Here is a 16,030-nt window from a genome sequence, read left to right on the forward strand (position 1 = left end):
AATTTGCACACCAGTCCCATTGCTCCAGTTTACGGGTAGCTTTTGTAATTAATTCCTGTAGGCTGTCAAGGAATTCCTGTAGGCTGTCAAGGAATTCCTGTAGGCTGTCAAGGAATTCCTGTACGCTGTCAAGGAATTCCTGTAGGCTGTCAAGGCTGTCCTCCCAATCAGGTTTCCATCCCTAAGTTCAAAGATAGCATTTTCCAGAGAGACCAATGATTCAGAGTGGGCAAGGGGTGTTTGCTGACCTAACATATGTAACAGTGGACAAACTGGAGCTTTGCAGGATTTCAGATATAATACAATTCCCCTCTTCAGTGCCATAGAGGCCAGCGATATAAGATCCAGTTCCAAACGGATAATTTAAACTGGTACACAAGGACCCAGTCCCAGCATTTTTCACCAGAATTTTCCTTCAAGCACGTCTAGCCAGGAAAAATCTTGAATACTTATTGTTTCCAGGCCATAAGGAACCGAAGAGTAAAAGCACTGCTGGAGGCTAAGGATGCAAGGAAAATAAAGTCGGAAGCCGCTCTCACACATCTATGTATCATGATCAACTTAGTAGTTGGATTTCACTTTTTTTGCATCAATCAATTCTTTATAATTAGTCTTAGTAGAAATTTCCACTCATAGGTATTTGAAACTAGAGACGTGCTTGATAATATTTCCGTCTATTATCATAGTGGGGACAGATGTGCGCATATATATGAAAAATGCATATGTTTAGTCTTCTCGTAATTCATTATGAGATCTTGGTCCTGAGAACATCTTAGTAGCTCTACCCTGGTTCTTTTAAGGCCAGCTCATGTATGGTCAAATAAGACCAGATCATCTGCATAAGAGAGACATGAATCTTTAACCCACATAATCTTGAGTGGACAGATATTAGCCAACTCCAATTAATCAGGTAATTTGGCAATGTATATGTTAAATAGCAAGGGGGCAAGCGTGCACTCTTGTTTTACTGCTCAGGTTGTTCTAACTGGCGCTGAGACTGATCTCCTATTATCGAGCCTTATTTGTACTAAGGTGTCTTCATACAGGCCCATTATGGCTAATAACAGATCTCGCGGCAGCCCAGATGGTTCATTTTGGACCATAGTTTACTTCTGTTTACCATGTCGAAGGCTGCCCAAAATAATATCATAGCCACATAAAGCCTGGGTTGTTCCTTAACCTTCGCTGATTTAGTACGAGTGCCTAATAACCACTGGCAATGGGAGGTGCCCGAACCTGCCCGAAAACCCTTTTGAAACGTACTCAGAAGATTCATTGATTTCACCCATTTGGAGAGTCGGTCGAGTATTACCGACGCAAACATTTTTGCAATTGTGTTGAGTATGGCTAGCAGCCTAAAGTTCCCAGGGCATGTTCTGGGCCCTCTATTGTGAATTGGGACAAGGATGTAGTGGCGCCAAGACATAGCAATAATTCCTGACACAATTTACTGATCAACAGCTATATTAGCTCTCCCCAAAATGCTATATATTTCTTTATTATTACATTGTGGAGGTCATTAGGGCTTGGCGCTCTAGAGTCGTTGAGAGCACCAACGTTCAGTTGTATCGCTGCCCAACTAAAGCATAAATTGAACTTAGCTCCAGGCCATATTTGCTCTCCTAGAGAGGTGGTTGAGTTGTTAAAAGTCGCACTAATGTGCCTCAAAAACACCTGTTCGATAATAGCACAAACCTCATAGGTTGTTGATTTAGAATTAAAAATACTCAACAGTTGCCACTGGGAGTTTCTGCCAGAGGAGACCCAATCCTTTACCCATCGCCGGTATCTATTTTTTGCTAGTCGTGATGCAGCCATTGCATCTGTAAAACAACAGCCCCGTTTCTTAATCTCGATTTCTTCATGTCTTAAAGACTTTTTTGCTTCATGGATGGTTTTGTCATAGCGATATTTCTTAGTCGAATGATTAGGTATTGTATGGTCGATTTTTGCACTGACAGATATGAGGTACCATTTCTGATCAAAGCCTCTCTCCCATCATCTTATAGACAACCCACTGATACCAGTAAGTTTTCAGCCTGAGAGATGAAATAGTTACCAGCTTTGTCAATGCTTCTTTCAGTCCACCAAATCTTGTTACCAGAGGTATCCCTTTCCAGTTCCCCTACTCGACCTTGGAAACAAGTGAAAGTCATGCCTGTAATATGCAAGGTGAGAATAGCATGGTCACTATGAATCATATTAGATATGTCCAACTTCCTGACACAAGAGAGAGCAATAGAATTGCAGAAGAAGTAAAGTGTCAAGGTTTTTTCCCCTGCCCTCCGGGTGCTTTTTCCTGGCATGTCACGCATAGACCATTCATCAGATAACAATCCCAGTCAAACAGTGTATCCACCTATATTTTTACTTTGGTGGACTTTACCTGAGTACCTGTCTCAGACTTGCTCTTCACATAGTCTGTTTCCTCAATTTCATTATGACAATAATATCAGCCATTGAAATCCCCCTGAAATAAATCTGATCTGGTCTCAATATTACAGAGGAGTTCAAATATAGATTCTACAATTGTTTCTTTTTTATAAGAGCCTGGGGGGCATGGACATTGATAATATTTAAACCACTGACAATGTTCTCAGAGCTCACTCTTACTGCAAGGACATGCAGACAGTTGGCTTGAATAGTTGTTCTTACTGCTTTTAAATGGTTTTTGACTCCAATAATAAGGCCTCCATAAGGGCAACCTCCCTGCCCTTTATTGACCTTAATTTGAAAAAATTGAAACCCATAAATCAACAGCTCGTAGAGTAAACAGACTTCTTGTAACAGGAAAATATCTCTCTAAAGTAAAAGTTCTAATAACCCTCCAGTATCCAACATATGAGAAAAACCCTAGGTATTCCAGGAGGAAATTATAAAATCTCAGTTTCCAATTACTTGAGCCGCTCATTATTTGAAACAAGCCAGTTCAAGATGCCCAGTATAATTGCTTGTAGTGAGCTATTATCATTGATAATCACACATTTTACCAATGGCAATCATGTTTCCCTTAAAATATCTCACATCATGTGGGTTACACAGTTTAGGTGTAATCACCTCCTCAACTGCGTCAAGATCGTATACAAGATCGGCATATTGGTCTTTGTACACTCTTACCATCTGTGGAGTTTCACTCGTTCAAATGTGTATCCTGCTGAACTGATACTTAGAATTCTTGATAGACTCAATAAATTCAAAATCCTTTGTGTCAAGAATTCTTAACAATAGGATTTTTTAAGTCAATGACAAAAAGTCAGCTCTATTAATATGGGCATTAGATTTAGATTTCCCCTTGTGTTGCTTCTTCATGGTAATCATCCATGGAGGTTCACAAAAAAAGTCTCTAGCATTCTATCTGAGATGATATTCTCACTATGTTGTTGAGTCTCAGAAGATAGCTCCACTAGGGGAACAGATATGAGGTGCTTTGGTTGTACAGCTACATTGTTGGACAAAATGGGGAGAGGTAGAGGTAACACTGTGCTAATATTCTCCTCAATTAGTTCATTCACATCAGGCTGCATCTATCATTTAACACCCAGCTAGTAAGAGTACCTTTAGACCTAGTGCCCTTCTTACACCTGTTAGTCTTCTTGTTTTGTACAACCGCATGAGGTGAAGTGTTTAAACCTTGAAAGTTATTTAAGGCCTCTTGTTCTGGATTGCGCAGTGCCGCATTTCAATTTTGCCTCTTTTTTGTCCTATGTTGTTTGTGAGTTAGATAAATAGTCAAAGTATTGCTAGGAAGTTCGACCATTTCATCAGGCTCTTCAGCAAAGAGGTCAGCATCAATAATGCTGGAAACCTCAGTCGGTGCAACCTCGTTTTTTGTATTCAGATTAGTAGGAGTATATGAGGTTGCAGCGGCAATGAGCACATCCAGATCATTGTTCTTCTCACCTTTAGATATTCGAGTCAGGTTAGTAGTTCCCCAAATACCCGCTGTACAACAAGAATGGGTGTGTAGTCAGTATCCCAAAATAGGACAGTTTTAGTCTAGCCAATTACAAAAAACCTTATCATTTGGTTATGCAACACAGCTTATCATTAGTCCAAACAGAAAATAAGCTGATTATACAAATGCAAAGAACAATTTTGCGAAACACTTAACAAAAGAATACCAAACACAATTTAAGCTATCAAACAAAGGTGCCAACATGTTTTTTCGACCTGTCCGGTCTTCCTCCGGGCACACAAAAATGTTCCTAATTAATTCACAACATTAACAATCTTCAAATATATCACTGTTTGGTAAGCCACTGCTAATATGAACATGATTGATATGGCACAATGCATGTAATGCATATTGTATAGTACATAAGTTAAAAGAGGAAGTTGAAGGTAGGGGAGAAAAAGGAGAGAACACACAAAAAATGACATTAATAAGTGTCTGTTATCAAGTTATACATTCACATAGTATTCATTTATTTAATATACTAGGTGCCTGCTTCTTCAGTATATTTAAGAAGGCAAATGCTTACAATCACATTTACAAATCTCATAATACAACATATTCAATGAATTTTACATGATTATGAAGGTTCTGCCGGCTAGAGGGATGTCGGATACCATGTACAGAATTCAAGCATAGTGGAATTGCCAAGAAATTGCTGTGTTTTCCACTCTTTTAGCACCCCAATCGGTTAGTTACCCTTCCAAAACTCTGTATTGCTTGTTATTATGCAACCGATGAAACGTAATTCAAAGAGACAAAATACCTTGTCGGTGGTGTTTATTAGCACTGGTCTAATTAAATTGGATCGATGAAAGGACAGTTAATTCCATGCAGTTAACAACTTGATTGTTTTTTTTCCCTGTGAACAAAAGCTAACATCATCACCAGTCTTGGGGTAAATTAACACAATTCTAAAAGGTGTATATAGCACACTTCGAGTGCAATAGTCTTACCATTATTTGGTGATGAATTGTGTATGTAGATTCTAGTTGGATGAAATGAATTTTAGGCGTCTAGGTCCCTGGTAATGGACACTGAATCATTAGGTTGTGCAATACATTATCAGTTGTCGGTTGATTAGTGAACCACGGCATTGTCTAAAGTGGAAACAGTAAGCATAGTAAGTGTGTCAAGCGTGGTATTCTAGAGCCTATCTGTTTGTGAATGTGATTAAATTGTGCACTTGGCGTGCCGTCTTACCATTATTTCCAGTTGCGAGTTGTATTACGTTTGAAATAATAGCCTGTATCCCATCCTCTTATTCTTTTTACAGAAATCTGCTTGATTGCAATTATTAGAACAATGACATTGCCATTCCACAATATTATAATGCTCAAGTTAGTCTGAAATCTAGACCATGAATAATATATGTATCGAGCTGTTAGATTTTGTAAACTAATTCCCTGTTTTCTAGTCACAACTAGTGTGCCTCCCGCATGTTCCTTACCCGTTTGAACGGAGTCTAGAGAACTTTAGTCCACGCCCATTGCATATTTCTCTTCATGGTAGCCACTGCAACCAGTCATTTTACGTTCCTTCTCTCAAATTTATAGACGTTCACGGTCTAGTCACGTGTCCAATCACATGATCCCCTTGAGCTGTAATTTGAATTCGATTGTTTTGCAACTTATTATAAGCAATAACCCACATTCTTCCCTGGTACTAATTAGATTGGAACATTCCCCAATTATATTATTCTTTTGATATTGGTAGAGTTTGGCACATTTTAACAACTGACAAATGACAATTGCTGGCGTCCTGTCCCTTTACTAATATTTGGAGATTTAAGGCTCTTATTCTCATATTATATAGTAAAAATATATCAAGTTGTCTTTATTGTGGTATCTCCTTACAACGTCCAATTCCAACATCAAAATCAAGCAATTAAGTATCTTTTGGTTAATACAGAAGTTAGATGCACATTTATCGCTCTTCCTTAATGGTTATGTGAAATTGGCCTAAACATATCTTAAAGGATATCATTGTATCACATATACCATTAGTGCCGGCAGATTTTACAGCCATTGTATGCTCACAAAAAGATTAGTGCATACATTGCATTCTTGGAGTCCAAGTAATTGCCATAAATATGGCATGGTAACTCACGCTCCCATTATTCCAGCAGTCCTTATCGACTCCATTAAGTCCAGTTATGATTGAACATTATCCCATAAATGTGCACGAACCAGTGTTCAGATGAGATGATTAAATGGCGTACTCAGAAAATGTAATTGTATAATACACATCAGACCCACTTAGCTTATACCGTAGATACAAACAATCATAAACGTATGCTTAAATCATGATCTTTAATGAGACCAAATTTTACACATCTCAGATTACTGATAGTTCGAACCTCCAATTGACGCAGATGTAGTTCCCGGTCTCCTCCTCTGGGGTGTACTTTAGCCTGTTGTAGGCCTACAAATCTGATATCTTTTCTCATATGTTGTCACTTGCAGTTTGTCCGACTCCTGCACCAAATATGATACAATAGATTCTTAGTGATACAAAATGCTACACCGTACTTAAAACCAATCCAATCAAGGATTTACAAGCAGAGTGGCACCATATGGTCAAAAACTGGGAGGAAATGGGTCTACTGACAGAAGAAGAATCAGCCTATATGGACATAGCCAAACCAGTAATGTCCATCAGTTACTTCCTGCCTAAGATACATAGGAATTATGAAACTTTTCCACCATGTAGGCCAATAATAAATGGCATTGGATCTCTCACGGAGAGAATATAACAATATATCGATTTACACCTTCAACCTCTAACAACAGGACTTGCCTCATTTTTGAGAGATACAAAACATGTCATCCAACAGATGGAACTTATCCCGTGGGAACCCAACTTTTTATTTGTGACCCTTGATGTAGTGTCCTTATACACTAGTATACAGTGAAAGCAAGCGTCCCCAACAAGCACGATCCTCCCCGCAATGAGAGACAATGAAGGACTCTCCCACAATGGGAATAAGGCCAAGACAGAGTGCGGGTGAGCGTAAATGGGAGTTTATCAATCAGAATAGGGCATGCAAAGAACTCTGCAAAACTCCGAGAGCGCTCTGTCTGCCAATAGCAAAGACAGGCGTATATATTTACAAAAAACGTCATAAGAACCTACACACTATAGGGGGCACAAGTTCAAGGGGATTGGGTGGCGACGACTAACTATAGGTGCTGCTGTGATGTGGTTGGCTTTGGCTGGAAGACGTCACTGGTCAGCCTCGTGGGTTGGGCTGGGCCTGGCAGGGTGGCGGAGTTCATCCGGGCGGTGTTGTCGTGCCATCTCGGCCAATGTCAGAGATGAATGTCCTTTCCTGACTTATTTGCCCTAGGCCATGCACACCGCAGTCATTCAATCGTTTCAATAGTATCTTCTTTAGTAAATCTTCCAATAGGTTATACTACAGGTTAATGCAACACAGGAGGAATGCACCTTGTGAGGGGTCTGGAGGCTATACATCAGGACATAGTTACCCATGTCCTGTTGACCGGGGCCATAGGTCGAGGGGCTAAGCTTCAGGGCCTGGGACGGGCGGTACAGGTCTTTCTGCCTTGTTAGAAGTTGTTATGGATGTTCTGCTGTGTGTTGTCAAAGTGTTGGGTGTCCTGATTACACAGGGCCATAAGTCTGAGATGGTCCGGTGGGTTGTGAGGTTTACGAGGGGGCGCGTGTGTTCAGGCAGAGGTTTACTGCTGTGCCGTAAATAATGCAGGTGGCGGGTGGCGGCCTTGGGTGCTACAGAGGGGGTTACAAGTCTTTGAAGCGGCTCCAGTCTGGTTGGGGGAGGTAAAGCAGCGCGGCGCGGTCTCTGCTCTCATGCCTTTGGCAGCCTTCGCAGGGTGGGAGGGGGAATGGCCTTGCACGTATTTCACAAAGGTATCTCCCTCGTGTGTTGCTGAGTTAGGTAAAAACATCAAACATTTGAACATTCTATAATACTTATTCAAATCATTTTAAAACATGCATTTCAACTTTGCTGGATGTGTCTCGATTATACCCAGTCTGAACACCGTATTCGTACACTATGTTTTAACAACTACAGTATTTAATTATATGCATATACAGTTGCAGTAAGTGAGGCAGTAATCGGGTTGGTGGAGTACATAGGAAATGACTCGCCACTGTACGTGACGGTGGTGGCACATAAGGGGCTTAGACATACACACGTAAAAAGTGCATTTCTTGCGCATCCTTCACATGAGTTCCACAGTATGGTTACATTAGTTTTCTCGTATATTCTAGCAGCATTAGTTCAGTTATGGCGCGAGCCCATGGGGTGTAAGTTTCTCAGTAATACCCGTAACACATAGATTCCTGGTGCGTTCCTTTATAATTAGCACCCAATTGCAATGGTGTGGGCTCACCATTGCTTATATCAGGGAAGCATGATTTCAGATAATTATACATTTTACAGGCTTTTGTAATATAAAGGATTTTGTGGAAGAAAGCATCCTTTGCGAGTAGTCTCAACATTAATATATAAAGATTGTCTGTCATCCAATAACTATTTTACTGTTCTTTTCATTGCCTAGGCCTGCTGGCCGGGTCATGCTGGGAGCGATGATACACTGCGGGAGGTGAACTGTCACAATGTTAGTGTATCACACTAGCTCATGTCCGCCTTATTCGTGGGAACGTGCTCGCAGCGGATCTGCCAGGGTGCTGCGGCAACAAGGATGACTGAAGCCCTCCAAGGGTGGGGGCCGCGCTACAGTGCGCTGAGCTCACACCATCTTTATCAGACAGAATGGTTTCTAGGCCTAGCTAAATTTTAATACATGTGGGCAATTAATACGTGCGGGCGATGTCTCCAGTGGGTGAACCCTCCACCACCTGGGCCCGGGTGGCATGAGGGGACGCCCAAAAGAGCCATAGCCCTCACCTGGGGAGAAAGCGCAGGTGAGGGGGGTCTTCTTGGACCAGTCCTCCCCTACATTTCCCCCCTTTCGTTACTAAAGTAACGAATTCTTTAAATCGTCTATCCTCCTACATTCTGCCTCGTCCATCACCGCCTCATCCCATGCAGGAGTTCCTTTGATGGGCATCCATGCTCTGCACACCCCCCTTAAACTCTCACCTCTCCGGGCGTATTCATCTGGGGTACACGTGAGATATATGCATCCACCATCTCCTTCCAAATCCACCCAAACTTCCTCATACCATTCTAATATACGGGGCTCTTTGATGGTGGTGTGCCACAACTTATCTACAATGTTTTTATCATGGTATATAGGCACCAGTTGGTACCTGGGTGAGTTATCTATCCCTGTTTGTACTTGTGCTTCTTGCATCGTTTTTATTGTTCCGTGTGAGTTGCCCATTGTCACCATCATCATTGCACCATTTGGTACTGCGTTGGCACAAACTCGAAGACCCACCTGGCACAGGCAAAAAAGTAAAAGGAGGAACACCACAGCTGGTATTAAAAATTTCACAGTTGTTCCAAGCCATGAGGGAACCCAGGAGAAGATGTTGTCGAACCATGTACTTGCTTCTGCTCCACCTTCCATTTTCATTTTCTCTCCTAGGTTGTGGACTGCTTCGATCACATGGGACAGGGAGCCATTCTCTGCGTCTTCAGAAGGTACGAAAGTGCAACAGGCACTTCCTATTTTTCGGCAAACACCACCGTCCATCGCCGTCAACAGGTCCAGGACATACCTGTTTTGCATGGTCATTAGTCGTAAAGCTCTTAGTTCCACTTTTATTATGTTAAATCCTTCTTCAGTGTCATTTGCCAGCTGAATCAACTCCCAGCGTGTTATCTGGAGCCATTTTGCGTTTGCCCTTGCTTGGACACTTGAGACGATTGAGGCAAAAAATGTTTCTGCTGAGCTGAATAATCGATATTTGTCTGGGATCTGAGCCAATAGTTCTGATGATGCCTTTGATATGTAATTGGATGCTCGTCTGTTGCGGGTCAGCATTTCCCCCTTGCTTCCAGGAGACAGGACATATATCTGTGACTCTGCAGTTGGTTGAGCCACACTCTGCATGCGTTCTTGTGTCCTTTTGCTTCCATCGATGTGGCTTTCTGGTATCACCATCAGGGCTGAGTGCAGAGTGGCCATTGAGCAGCTGCCACTCCATGACGGGGGGAGGTGTAGGTATGCCTGGTTGCCGCACACCCAGTACGTGTCCATCAGGGCCGCTGTTCCTTTCCTCAGATCTGGAATGGTGAGGGTCTTGTTGCAGTTCTTGTTTGTTCCCATAGGGGTTCTCCCTTCTCCTTTAAAACACAGTCCATAGTCCATTTCGCTCTGCAATTTGAACGGCTTTTCAATGGCAGTTACCCAAGTTAGTTTTGAAATGTGTTCTCTCCATACTGGTGCACATGTTTCCCCTATCCACTGTAATTTATCCGGTGCCACACCTCTTAGTGCTTCCGCCTTGCACAGTACTTCTTCGTCCTTCCGCTTGTTATCAGAAAAAAGTGTCCCTTCTATTACAAAAAATGGTTCTTTCAAACATACCACCCCAGCCGTTTTTGGGTAGCACGTTTTCTCGTTCTGCAGCATTTGAAAAGTCACTTCATGTGCCTGGAAGGTGTTCTTAATCCTGCATAACGTGAGATGAAGGAGACATTGGGCATCCACAATAGGCAACTCTTTGGGTAACAATACTTTGGGTGTACCTGATGCGTGAGGGATGAGAGAACAGACATATCAGCTCTCGTTTGTTGTCTGTTTAGCTGTGGCACTCATATCTGCATACCACTTATTTGTTTGATGGGGGTGTCGTGGGTCTTCCATCTTATCTAGACCTAGCCCATAGTACTCATCATACTTCCTCCTCTCTGTCTCCCTCTTCCGTCTGTTGTTCTTGTTCCTCATGTACTTCCCAACTTCCTGAGCAGTGGACAAACTAGACCCCCCTTTCTCATTCCCGCCCCCCTTGGCCCATTCATCATATAATATTTCGTGCATTGCTAGTAGCTTTTCGTCTTCTTTCCTGGCGTTATCTGGCAAGTTGTTTTTTAGGATGGGGGCAGGCTGGCTGGTGGGGGTGTTATACAACCATGATATGGCAGACGGGTTTCGGTCATTGAGACTGTGGGCATTGTAATTAGATACCCCTGGTGGAGACACTGTACTGCTCTGCATCCCACCTTGTGGCTTTTTTCTTTGTGAGGTGACAACACTGGATGGTGTGGTATGATACCCCCATACAAATTTAGTTCCGTCCCATATCAAAAAATCGCCTTCCCTGGTATTAACACCTGCAGTTACATTGGGCCCGGTGGTACTGTTAATTGGTCCAGTAGTGTTGTTACTCCCTCCCCCCTCGTACATCTCGATAGAGATGAACGCTATAAACCAATATGTAACCAAGCCAAACATTATCATAAAAACAATGTGATGCATACTGATAATCCACACTCATACGAATATCTACATCTCTCATATACTAATTCTCTCATTCTACTAATTCTATCTGTTGCAGGCTGCCCGTTAGATGCCATGGAAGCTCCTGTTTGAGATATAAAAGTGCATTAAGTGCATGCATGTAAACGTTTTGCTGGCACCATCTGTGCCAATACATTTGACGGGGAATGGAAGCGGGTGGGGATGCGGGGAAGGGGTATTCACAGACAAGGGTATAAACAAGCTATAATATTATTATTTCATTAATTACATACCACTCAACAAGATAAAAAAGAAAGCACACACAAAACATTTTTTTTTTTTTTTGGAATATCCTTGTCCGTCATTATTCCATTCTAGTCCAGGGCTGACACACACACACAGACACACGCAAGTTGATATTTAGACATCCTACTCATTTGCATCGTTTGCTGTTGTCTGTGCCTCCTCATATATCTCCTCTTGTACATTGCTGTATGCTCTTCGTACGTCGGTCAAATGCACCCAGTACCTCAAGCCCTTCACCTTCACTGCCGTGGGTGTGCAGAATATTACTTCGTATGGGCCATGGAATCGTGGTGCATTCCACCGACGCACAAAACTTCTAACATAAATTGAGTCGCCTGGCATCAGCTGTAGCTGTTGCTCTGGCTCCGTGACAGATCCTGTTACGTTTCCCACTTCTCTAGTGAAGGGTGGGGAGAGTTGTTTTGATATGGCGCGCGCTGCCCTTGTCAGTTTCCTCAAATAATCGGTAAACTCGTCTCCCAATATTGCGGCGCTTCTGTGAGCATCTGAGTGTTCGCGCAGTGGAGAGTGTGCTGTGTTCATTCGTCTCCCAGTCACGATCTCGTGCGGGGACAAATGGTGGTCTTTGCTTGGCTGATTTCTCAGTTCAAATAGCGCAAGGGGTAGGCAGTAAATCCAATTCTTTTTCAATGAAAAGCATAATTTTGATAGCCTGCCCTTTAACAGTCCGTTCATCTTTTCCACTACGCCATTACTTTGGGGATGATAAATCGAACACAATTTATGTTTTATTCCCAATAATGTAGTAACTTCCTTAAAAAGCTCATTCACAAAATGCGTGCCGTTGTCTGAGCGAATCACGTCACAAATTCCCCAGCGCGGGAACACCTCCCTTACTAGGAACTTGGCGGCGCTTTTGGCATCAGGTCGCGCACAGGGTCCTGCTTCCACCCACCTTGAAAATGGGCACACAACCACGATCATGTACCGTGCGCCATTGCACCTTTCCCCCATGTCAGCGTAATCTATATGCAGTTCTCTGAACGGGCCAATGGGTTTAGGAATTGTTCCCCGGAGTGTGCGCAATGTCATTCCTGAATTGTATATTTGGCATGTTGTGCATTCCATCGCCAATCGAGACACATGCTCCTGGAGACAGGGCACGAACCATTCTTCCTGTATTTCCGCTGCGATGTGCTGTTTGGTATTATGTGCAGGGAAGTGTAGCTGTTGAAATGCAACTTCTAGTAACTGTAGTGGCATTACCACTTTCCCTGAGTTATTTTGTCGCCACAGTAGGTCTGTTCCCGACTGGCTGCATCCCCGTTTTGTCCATGTCAATTTCTCATCTGCACTAGCTCCTTCCTGTAATTCTAGTATTTGTGATATGGACATCATGTTGTACCCTTCTGGGGGCTCTTCGGTTGTCTTGTTCTTTAGTAGGTACTCACCTGTGTCATATTTCTGAAAATAAGAAGCCTCCTTGGCGGCAGCGTCCGCTGCCGCGTTCCCCAAGGACACAAAGTCTGTGTTGGATGTATGGGCTTGGCACTTCACTATTGCTACTGCAGTAGGGTTTTGTAGGGCCTCAATTAATTCTTTCAACAATTCTGCATGCTGTACTGGTGTTCCGTCTGCCCTCCTAAATCCCCTACGCCCCCATCTTGCTAGACCTCCATGTACTGTCGTCGTCATGTAAGCTGAGTCTGTGTATATTGTCACTGCACAACCCTTTGCTGCATGTAGTGCTTCTATGAGCGCAATCAGTTCTGCTGCCTGTGCAGAGTAATGTGATGGGAGGCGGTACTGTACTAGTGTTTCATACTCACCTTCTTCTAACCTTACTACTGCCATGCCAACGTGTTTTTCTCCCGTGTCCACATCAATTGATGCCGACCCATCCACAAAGTACACTTCCCCCTCGCTTAGAGCGTTCTCACACACCACTGTGCCCTCCCCTCCTTCTCCTGTGTAGGTTGCGCAGTCGTGGTTCTGCATGTCCTGTACTGTGCACGCTTCTGTAATAAATGTGGCGGGGTTCACTGTCTTGCATCTCACTATGTGGATGTTGGCGCTGGACAATATAATTTCGTAGGCTGTCGCCCGCTGTGTGGTCAGTGTGCTCTTTGATCTCTCAAGTATTGCAAATAATGAATGTTCCACAAACAATGTCACAGGGCACCCCATTACTATTGTGGCACTTTTCTCAATCGCGAATGCGGCTGCTGCGAGTGATTGTTCGCATGCGAAATGACCCTGCATCACAGCATCCAAAGTACCACTATAGTAAGCCAGGGGCTTGTGTCCTAAGGATGTTTTTTGTGTCAGTACCGCTGTCATAAGTGTTCCTTTGCAGTGGGAAAATAGGTAGAATTCACGTCCATAATCAGGGTTTGCTAGTACTGGAGCGCTTGAAATTAGCTCTTTCAGTGATTGAAACGACATGCTCATTTCTTCTGACCATTTTATTTTTTCATTCTCCTGTTGTGCTTCTTTGAGTGCTTGTAGGAGGGGCCTGGTGTATGCCGCATAATCTAGTATCCATGCTCGGCAATAATTGCACATCCCCAAGAATTTTTGCATATCTTTCACTGTTGTGGGTTCTCCTACTGATCTTATTGCCTCTACCCTGTCGGGAATTATTCTTTTTCCATCTTCTGATATGAGCTGTCCCAGGTATAGGACCTCAGTTAGGCAATACTGTAGCTTCTCCTTGTCTACCTTGTACCCTTTGTTGGCTAGTAAAGTCAGGAGTGTTGTTGAATCTTTTCTACATGTTGCTTCGTCTTGTGCACACACCAATAAATCATCCACGTACTGAATAATCGTACTCTCTACTGATAGGTTTCCCAAGTCTTCATGCAATATGCGGTTGAATATGCTCGGGCTCTCACAGTATCCCTGTGGCAGCCTGCAGTGTTCATATCTTTTTCCCCCCAGTGTGAACGCTGTAAGGTACCTACTCTCTTCAGCCAGGGGTATTGAAAAAAATGCGTTTTTCAAGTCCACTACTGTAAAATGTGATGCTGCTTTTGGGATACTGCATAGTATTGATGCAGGGTTCGGGACTAGAGGGAACTCTTTCTGTATTACATCATTGAGGGGGCGTAAGTCCTGTATCATCCTCCAAGATCCCCCTTTCGCTTTTTTGATTGGATAAATGCATGTGTTACATGGGGAGTTTGAAGGCACTATTATCCCTTGTGCTAGTAGTGCATGTATTGTTTCTTTTATCCCTTCTTCAGCCTCACGGGACAATGGATACTGTTTGACTCGGGGTAAGATAGCTCCTTGTTTTAGTTTTATTATTACAGGTTGTACTCCGTGCAACAGCCCTACATCATGGGGGCCTGTTGTCCATAGATTGTTTGGTACGAACCTCATGTCGTCATCAAAGAATGACGATGGTGTCCCTACCACTGCCATCAATTGGACGGGGATCTCTCTGGCTTGGATCAAAATGTCACAGGGCATCGCTATTTCCATTACTATCTCACCATCTGCTTCTGTGTCTGAAAAGAGATCCTCATCTGTTACCTCGCGTAGGGCGAGGTTGGCGTTTGTACACAGCACTGTGCGCCACTCACATCCTTCTCTGTCCATTCCAATCACAGCGATCCGTTTCGTTGATACCTGCACAGCGTGCAAATCCAACGACACCCCTGATCCTGGTGCTGTGTTTGGACACACTATGGGGCGGAAGAGGAACTCTGCTGGAATCCTCCAATCCATGCTTTTTAGCTCTGGAACTATAAGGGCCAAAGTCTTTATCCCTTCAATAAACATCTCTTCATTCTGTGGCAGCCCTCGTATTTCCTGTGTGGTTGTGTAGGCTTGCACTACCAACATTGCACGCAAGGGGCATATCCCGGGTGTAGAACACACTATCCCTCCTTCGGTAAATGATATGGTCATGTTAAGTTTACTCATAAGGTCCCTCCCCAGCAAATTTATCGGGGACTGTTCATAATACAGTAAGGGTGCCTTTACAGTCTTGCCCCCTACGGTTACATCCAAAACTTCTGTGTAAGGAACTTCAATTACAGCCCCAGAGAACCCCTGCGTCTCTAACTTCCTGTTAGATAACGGGAACCGGCCCTCCCTGACACATGATTTCTCCGCTCCCGAATCAACCATGAATACAAACTGCCTGTCTCCTATCTGCGCCCCTACCAATGGTTCCTCTGCTGCACTGTGGGTGGTAGATAGAACTGGACACGCAAGTGTTCTCTGTGGGCTGTCCTATGCGGGGTGTCTCATCGCCCCCCCTTCATTCAATATGTTACCTGAGACCACTGACATGCCGTTGTAAGGTGCTGGTGCGGGGGCCCCGTTTGCGGCTGTCGCGAAAGGGTTGCCTGGTGTATATTGCATGCTGTCGTTGTTTTGCATGTTTTGTGGGTGGTTCTGTGTTCTATACTGGGGTCCCTGTTGCTGGCTGGCATTA

This window comes from Ambystoma mexicanum, chromosome 4q, assembly GCF_040938575.1.
Source record: "Ambystoma mexicanum isolate Mex_15411 chromosome 4q, UKY_AmexF1_1, whole genome shotgun sequence".
Taxonomy (NCBI): domain Eukaryota; kingdom Metazoa; phylum Chordata; class Amphibia; order Caudata; family Ambystomatidae; genus Ambystoma; species Ambystoma mexicanum.